Below are 6800 nucleotides of genomic sequence, written 5' to 3'. Positions count from 1 at the left end.
CCCCGGATTCCCGGGATTCCCGGGAGCTGCCGGCGGAGCGGGACTGGAAAGGCCGGAAGCGCCTCCCCGGGAGCCTCCCCGGTCACGTGACGCCTCCCGGACCAATCCGCCCTGGAGGAGATGGTGGGGCGGGAAAAGGGCCCGGCGCGCCCCGAGACCCCCGCGAAAAGAGTTCCGGGAGGAATCACGGGGTATGGAAGCCAGAGGGGCGGGGAGATGGGCGGGGCTTGAGGAAGGGGCGGGGCCTGGAGGGTGAGAGAACCAATGGGAAAGTGGATTGCGTGGGGGCGGGGCTTGGGAGGGGGTGAAGAGGGCGGGACTGGAGTGGGCTGGGCTGGTTGATGGGGCGGGGCTTCGTTTGGGCAGGGGGCGGGGCTTGGGGAAGGAGGGGGCGGAACGGATCGGGAATGGGAGAGGGAATGGAGCGGGAATGGGAGCGGGCAAGGGAGAGGGAACGGGAGAGGGAACTGAGTGGGAATGGGAGCGGGCAAGGGAGAGGGAATGCAACGGGAATGGGAACGGGAAGGGAGAAGGAATTGAACGGGAATGGAGTGGGCGGGGAGAGGGGATGATGTGGGAATGGGAACGGACAGGGAGCGGGGATGATGTGGGAATGGGAACGGACAGGGAGCGGGGATGGAGCGGGCGGGCAGGGAGAGGGAATGGATCGGGCAGGGAGCGGGAATGGAGTGGGAATGGCAACAGACGGGGAGCGGGAATGGAGCAGGAATGGAGTGAGTAGGGGAGAGGGAATGTAGGGGGAACGGGAATGGCAGGGAGAGGGAATGGGAACGGGCAGGGGTGCGGAGAAGGAGCGGGCAAGGAGCAGGAATGGCCTGGGAGCAGGAATGGACTGGGAAGGGAGCGGGGATGGAGCGGGCAGGGATGGAGCAGGATCCCAGCGCCCCAGCCTGGGGCAGTAGGGCAGGGCCGGGGTCGGTGCCCGCCGGAGCAGCCGCGGTTTGGGTCCAAAACCTGCGGGAATGGAGCAAGCACATCCCCAGGTCCCGGCTGAGCCCGGCCCGGCCGAAAAAAAAATGGAGAAACGGCCAAAAATTCAGCCCGGCTACCCCACACGTGTGTTCTGAAATCCCCCTCGGGCTCTTCCCAAGGACACCCGGCCCTGGCAGAGGGACGGTCCCCTCCAGCTGCCCCCCCGGTGCAGGGACCCCCAGAGCCCCCTCAGCACCCGGCGGTTCCGTTTCCATCATGGAATCACGGAATGGTTTGGGTTGGAAGGGAGCTTAGAGCTCATCCCATTCCACTCCCTGCCATGGGCAGGGACACCTTCCACTATCCCAGGTTGCTGCAAGCCCTGTCCAGCCTGGCTTCAGACACTTCCAGGGATGGGGCAGCCACAGCTTCTCTGGGCAACCTGTGCCAGGGCCTCACCACCCTCACAGCCAACAATTCCTTCCCAATATCCCATCTATCCCTGTCCTCTGGCACTTGGAAGCCATTCCCCCTTGTCCTGTCCCTCCAGGTCCTTGTCCCAAGTCCCTCTCCAGCTCTCCTGGAGCCCCTTTAGGCAGTGGAAATTCTGACATAACATCCCACAGCCAGGGGTGAGGATGCAAGTCAGGTGTGCATAAAACCAAGTGCTTTTCCCCTCAATTATTATGGTAAAAGACCTCTGTTAAGAAGGTCTGAAAGGTCAGGCACAGCTGAAATCCAAATGTCCCCACTGAATTTATTGACAGTCGTGGGAGGGATGCCCATCCCTGGAAGTGTTCAAGGCCAGGCTGGGCAGAGATTGGAGCAACCTGGCCTGTTGGGGTTGGAATGAGATGATCTTCAAGGTCCCTTCCCAGCCAAACCATTCCATAGTTTTATGATTAAAAACCAAGATCAAGGCTGGTAACTCCGAAATCCAACATTTACCCTGAGAGTATTTGTGAGGGTGAGAAGGGCTGTTTTTACAAACTCCCCGTGCTCCCAAGCAAAAGTGAACTTCTGAGGGATGTGAAGAAGACAAAAAATTCTCTAGGGGGACAGCAAATTCCAGAATCCTCCCAAAGAGGGGTCTGCTGTTTGTATTGACCATGGCTGTTCCCCAAAAGGGGCTGCTGGACTTGTGGGTGGCTCCAGGCTCTGACACAGAATCACGGGTCTCTCCCACCTGGAGAAACTCCAATTTCTAAGCCTCCACCTGCCTTGTCCCTGAGGAGGAACAAAGAAATCAGGTCACCAGCCATTTCTGGGGCTTTCTTTGGAGGGGATGAGGAGCTGCCTGGTGCCGTCCTGCCCGTGGTCAGCTCAGTGGAGCAAGTTCAAGGTTGTTCAGTCCCTGCCTGATGGAAGCAGCCTGGAACTCTCCGTGCAGATGCCAGCAGGCAGGTTTGGTGACAGCCTGTCCTGGGCAGTTGCCCCTGAGAAGGATTGCAGAGGTGTTTAGATACAGTGACCTGAATTTTTAAACTCGCCCCTGGCGCCGAGTTCAGCCTGAGTTTGCCCAAGCTGTGCCTTATTAATGCTGGCAGTTCAGGTGATTTCAATATCTGAGGATGATTTGGAAGTCTAATTACTGACATTTTAATCTCACAGATTTATGCAAAGATTCATAATAAGGACAATTAATTCTCCTCTCACAGCAGCTTGCACTGATCCACATCATCAAGCCCTCCAGAAGAGGAGAGGGGTCTCTCCCAGGATTGAAACTTCCAGAGCTTGGGAGTCCTGGGTGTAAGTTAAACCACAAACATCTCTGCATTGCTGCTTTCAGTCCAGTGCTGGGATGGCCTGGGAGCACAGGACTAATCCTCCCTGCATTTTGCTGCATGGACTGGGAATTATTTCGTATGAATCCACAGCTAAACACACACTCCCATCTCCAGGGCATGAGCAGGACTGTTAAAACGCTGCTCACCTGGGCAGCTTATCCTGGCTGAGGAGGAAAAGCTGTTTCCTTGTGCTTTTCCAGCACAAGGGTGGGATGGGGAACTGCACAGGGAGAGCTGTGTTTTGGGGAGCTCCTCAGCTGCAGGAGAGTGGCCTGGGGTCTCTTGGGGTCTCTGGGACAGGTTTCCCAGAGAAGCTGTGGCTGCCCCTGGATCCCTGGAAGTGTTCAAAGCCAGGCTGGATGGGGCTTGGAGCAATCTGAGATAGTGGAAGGTGTCCCTGCCCAGGACAGGGGTTTGTAAGCTTTAAGGTCCCTTCCCACCCAAAACATTCCATGATTCTATGATTCCACACAGATCCCTTGCAAATACAGGTTATAACCCCCCTGAGCTTCCCAGGAGACACTTTTTGGGCTCTCCTGTGCTCAGCCCTTCCATCCCCATCCACAGCCCCATCCTCAGAAAGCACCGTCAGACCCCACAGGTGAGGGGCAGCTGCTTCCTCTGTGGGGTGGCCTCCATCCTGCTGAAGGTGCTGTGGGGGATGAGATTTATCAACAGTGTTTGCAACACAGTCATGGAATCATGGAATAGAATCACAGGATCCCTTGGGTTGGAAAAGCCCTCTGAGATTGTTGAGTGCAGTTGTTCCCCCAGCACTGCCAAGGCCACCCATGTTCCCAAGTGCCACATCCACATGGCTTTTACACACCTCCAGGGATGGGGACTCCACCACTGCCCCGGGCAGCTGTGCCAGGGCCTGACTGCACTTTCAGGGAAGAAATTTTCCCTCATAACCAATCTAAGCCTCCCCTGGTGCATCTTGATAGTTCAGGTTGGAAGGGACCTTAAAGCTCATCTTTTTCCACCCCGTGCCATGGGCAGGGACACGTTCCACTATCCCAGGTTGTCCAAGCCCCGTCCAGCCTGGCCTTGGACACTTCCAGGGATGAAGCAGCCACAGCTGAAGAGTGGCTGTAAGGAAAAGCAAAGGTTTCATCCCCATGAGCAGCAGGGACATAGCACTGCTGCCTCTGTGAAGGAGGGAAGAGTGAAAATTTGGGCTGTGGCTGCACGTTGAGGGACTGATTAGTCCTTAGGACTGCCAGTGTTAGTCCTGACAACTCTGTTGGCCCTGGGTGATTTGGATCATCTCTCTTCCAGCTCAGAGGGGAAAGAAAAAACTATCACAGCCTTCAAATCAAGGACATATCAGGTACTACACTCAGGAAAAGGAGTAAGAGGTGCTTTAGAAATATGCCTGAGGAGAGGAGTGCCTGGCACTGGGATGGCTTTCACTGCCTGCCTTTTTCCGTCTTCTCTCCACATGCATTAGGGAGAATGAACTGCTGAGGCTTGTACCCAAAATAATTTGGTTTGAGTCTCATCTCCTCCAGAGGAACCTCTGAACACAGCAGTGAGGGCCATCCTGCTCTTTTGGACTTGTTTTTATTTTTTTCTCCTGTAAAATAAGGATCAGTAACTTTTGGAGCAGGGCCCTTTCCCTTCCTGCGTTTTGACACGCTGCCTGGCACGGCAGAGCCCTGATATCGGTCAGCAAACATTGCTCCAGTCCCCTGGAGAATGGGAGATGTTCAGGACATTGTGAGGTGAACAGCACATGCCTCTTGTGCAACAAAACGCAGACCTGAACGAACTTTATCTCTTGGTCCTGCGCAAACGCTCCTGTCCTGTGTTCCCAACCCCTCAGCTGCTGCTCCCCAGTCCAGGAGGAGGATCCCAACCCACAGGCCGGGCTGTGCACACCAACAATTTTAGGATAATGTCGTGGCAGGGGGTACAGACTCCTCCCTGCATGAAGGAGAGAAGCCTGGAGCAGAGGAACAGCCTGGGGGGCTGAACCTGGACAAAAGGAGCCTCAGGGGGGACCTTCTCACTCTGCAATTCCCTGACAGGAGGGTAGAGCTGGGTGGGGGTCGGGCTCTTCTTCCACAATACAAGTGACAGGACAAGAGGAAACGGCCTCACATTGCACCAGGGGAGGTTTAGATCAGAAATTAGGAAAAATTTCTTCATGGAAAAAGGTTGTCCAGTCATGGCACAGCTGCCCAGGGCAGTGGTGGAGTCCCCACCCCTGGAGGGATTTATAAAGCCTTGTAGATGCGGCACTTGGGGACATGGATTAGTTGTGGGTTTGGCAGTGCTGGGGGATGGTTGGCCTCAATTATCTTAGGGATAATCTTTCCAACCTAAATATTCTGTGACCCCATAGGCTGTGCAGGTATTTGTGAGGGTGCATTTGGGTCATAATAACCCATGATGGGTTTAAGGAGAGCTCTCCAGCTTCTGGAAGCAGGTATCTCCATGCAGCATCTGCTTTTTCCTTGCTCTCATAAAGCCTCCTAAGAAAGCCCAGGGCTGCTGAGCAGGAGAGGCACAAATAGAAAGTGTCCAGGCAGAAGGAAATGCAGCTCAATCAGTGCCCTCTGCCAAATGCCCAGAGATTCCTCCTGCCAGACCCCTAAACACCCAGCCATCTGCTTCCCTCTGCCCTATAATCTGTCCTGAAGAGGTTTGCCAAGGAGCTTGTCTGTCCTCAGCAGGAGACAGGGCTCTTCCCATGTCTTCCTTTCCTGCCTGGAGAGCAGGATCATGAACTGTCTGGCTCTCTGGCCACTCTTCCTGCATCTCCTTGAAAGACTCTGGGGCAGACCCTGGGGAGCAAATGTTCGTCTCCCTGATCTGGAGTCACTGGTGAGCCCACATGCCCCAAATCAGAAGGGATTTCCATGATTTTAGGCTTTTCAGGGGGTGAGCTCTCCTCCACCCCGTGTGCATTTGCACCAGCAGGGTTTTCCATGTGAAATCCAAGAACTAATTGGCTGCAGGAGAGCAGAGAATCACCTTCCATATGCTGCAGTCCCATGACCATTTGCCTCTTGGATGAGAACTTGGTGTTTTTTAAGGCTCCCTCTGTGCTTGTTTTCATTCCTGAAATAGATTGTGATCCTGTTATTCAAACACCCAGCTGCTTCACCCTCTGATGTTTTCCCAGGAAGGGGAGTGAAAGAGCAGCAAGCACAAGGTAAAAGGATGTTTGTGGCTGAAAATCAGCTGTGATTGCACAGTCCACAACCACAGGGATAAATCCAAGGCAGCTCAGAGGCCAGCTGGCATGGCCAAGCCATATATAGGATAGTAAGATCTCCTGGCTTTCCCAAAAAAGGGATCCACAGTGGGCAGCTTGCTGGGAACAGCTGTCTGTGCTAACTCTTGAGCCAGTTTGTCCAGACCAAGAGAGTGCCAGGGGTTGGGAGAAGTTTTATGTCTTAGACTGGTCCCTGGCATTGCTTTATTTACTGAGTGGATGTAGCCAGGGATCTGGAAAAGAAAGAGGTGGAGAGAAAAACCCTCCCATAAAGGAGCAGATGAATTATTCTATTTAAACTAAATTTGCTAAAATAGCAGGAAAGTCAGCTGAAGGTGATTTTTTTGTTGTTGTTTTCTACTTGATATCTGTTGGCACGTCTGAGCACACAGTGTGTCCCGAGAGCTGCCATCCACATTTCTTCCCTAAACCCCACAGACCGGGTTTATCCTCTTGACAGCTGGGAGGAGGGAGCCTGAAGGTGTGGGAGAGCTTCCCAGGGAGTGCTCCTGATACCCACAGCAAGTCCAAATTGGGGATCTGGCAACCAGAGAGCGAGTGGGCAAGTCTGAAGTGAGAGACCACAGGAGGAGGGAGGCTGGCAGGAGACAGACACACACATGTTCCCAACGCCACACACACAAGTATTCCTTGGGTCTAAATTTCCATAATATATTATTTTTAGCAGAGTTGGGTTTGGTTTTGGTTTTTTGTTTGTTTGTTTGTTTGTTTTTCCCCCAGGGAATAGCTAGTTAGTCATGAAGTTTTTCCATTTTGTCATAAAGAAACATGGGACATGGCATGATGATCCCGGGGAGAAGGACTTGGGGTGCTGCTGGGGGAGAGGCTGGACA

Source organism: Empidonax traillii, unplaced genomic scaffold (assembly GCF_003031625.1).
Source record: "Empidonax traillii isolate 1590-97213 ecotype Southwest subspecies unplaced genomic scaffold, ASM303162v1 scaffold2136:size69837, whole genome shotgun sequence".
Lineage (NCBI taxonomy): Eukaryota > Metazoa > Chordata > Aves > Passeriformes > Tyrannidae > Empidonax > Empidonax traillii.
This window is presented reverse-complemented; position numbering follows the sequence as displayed.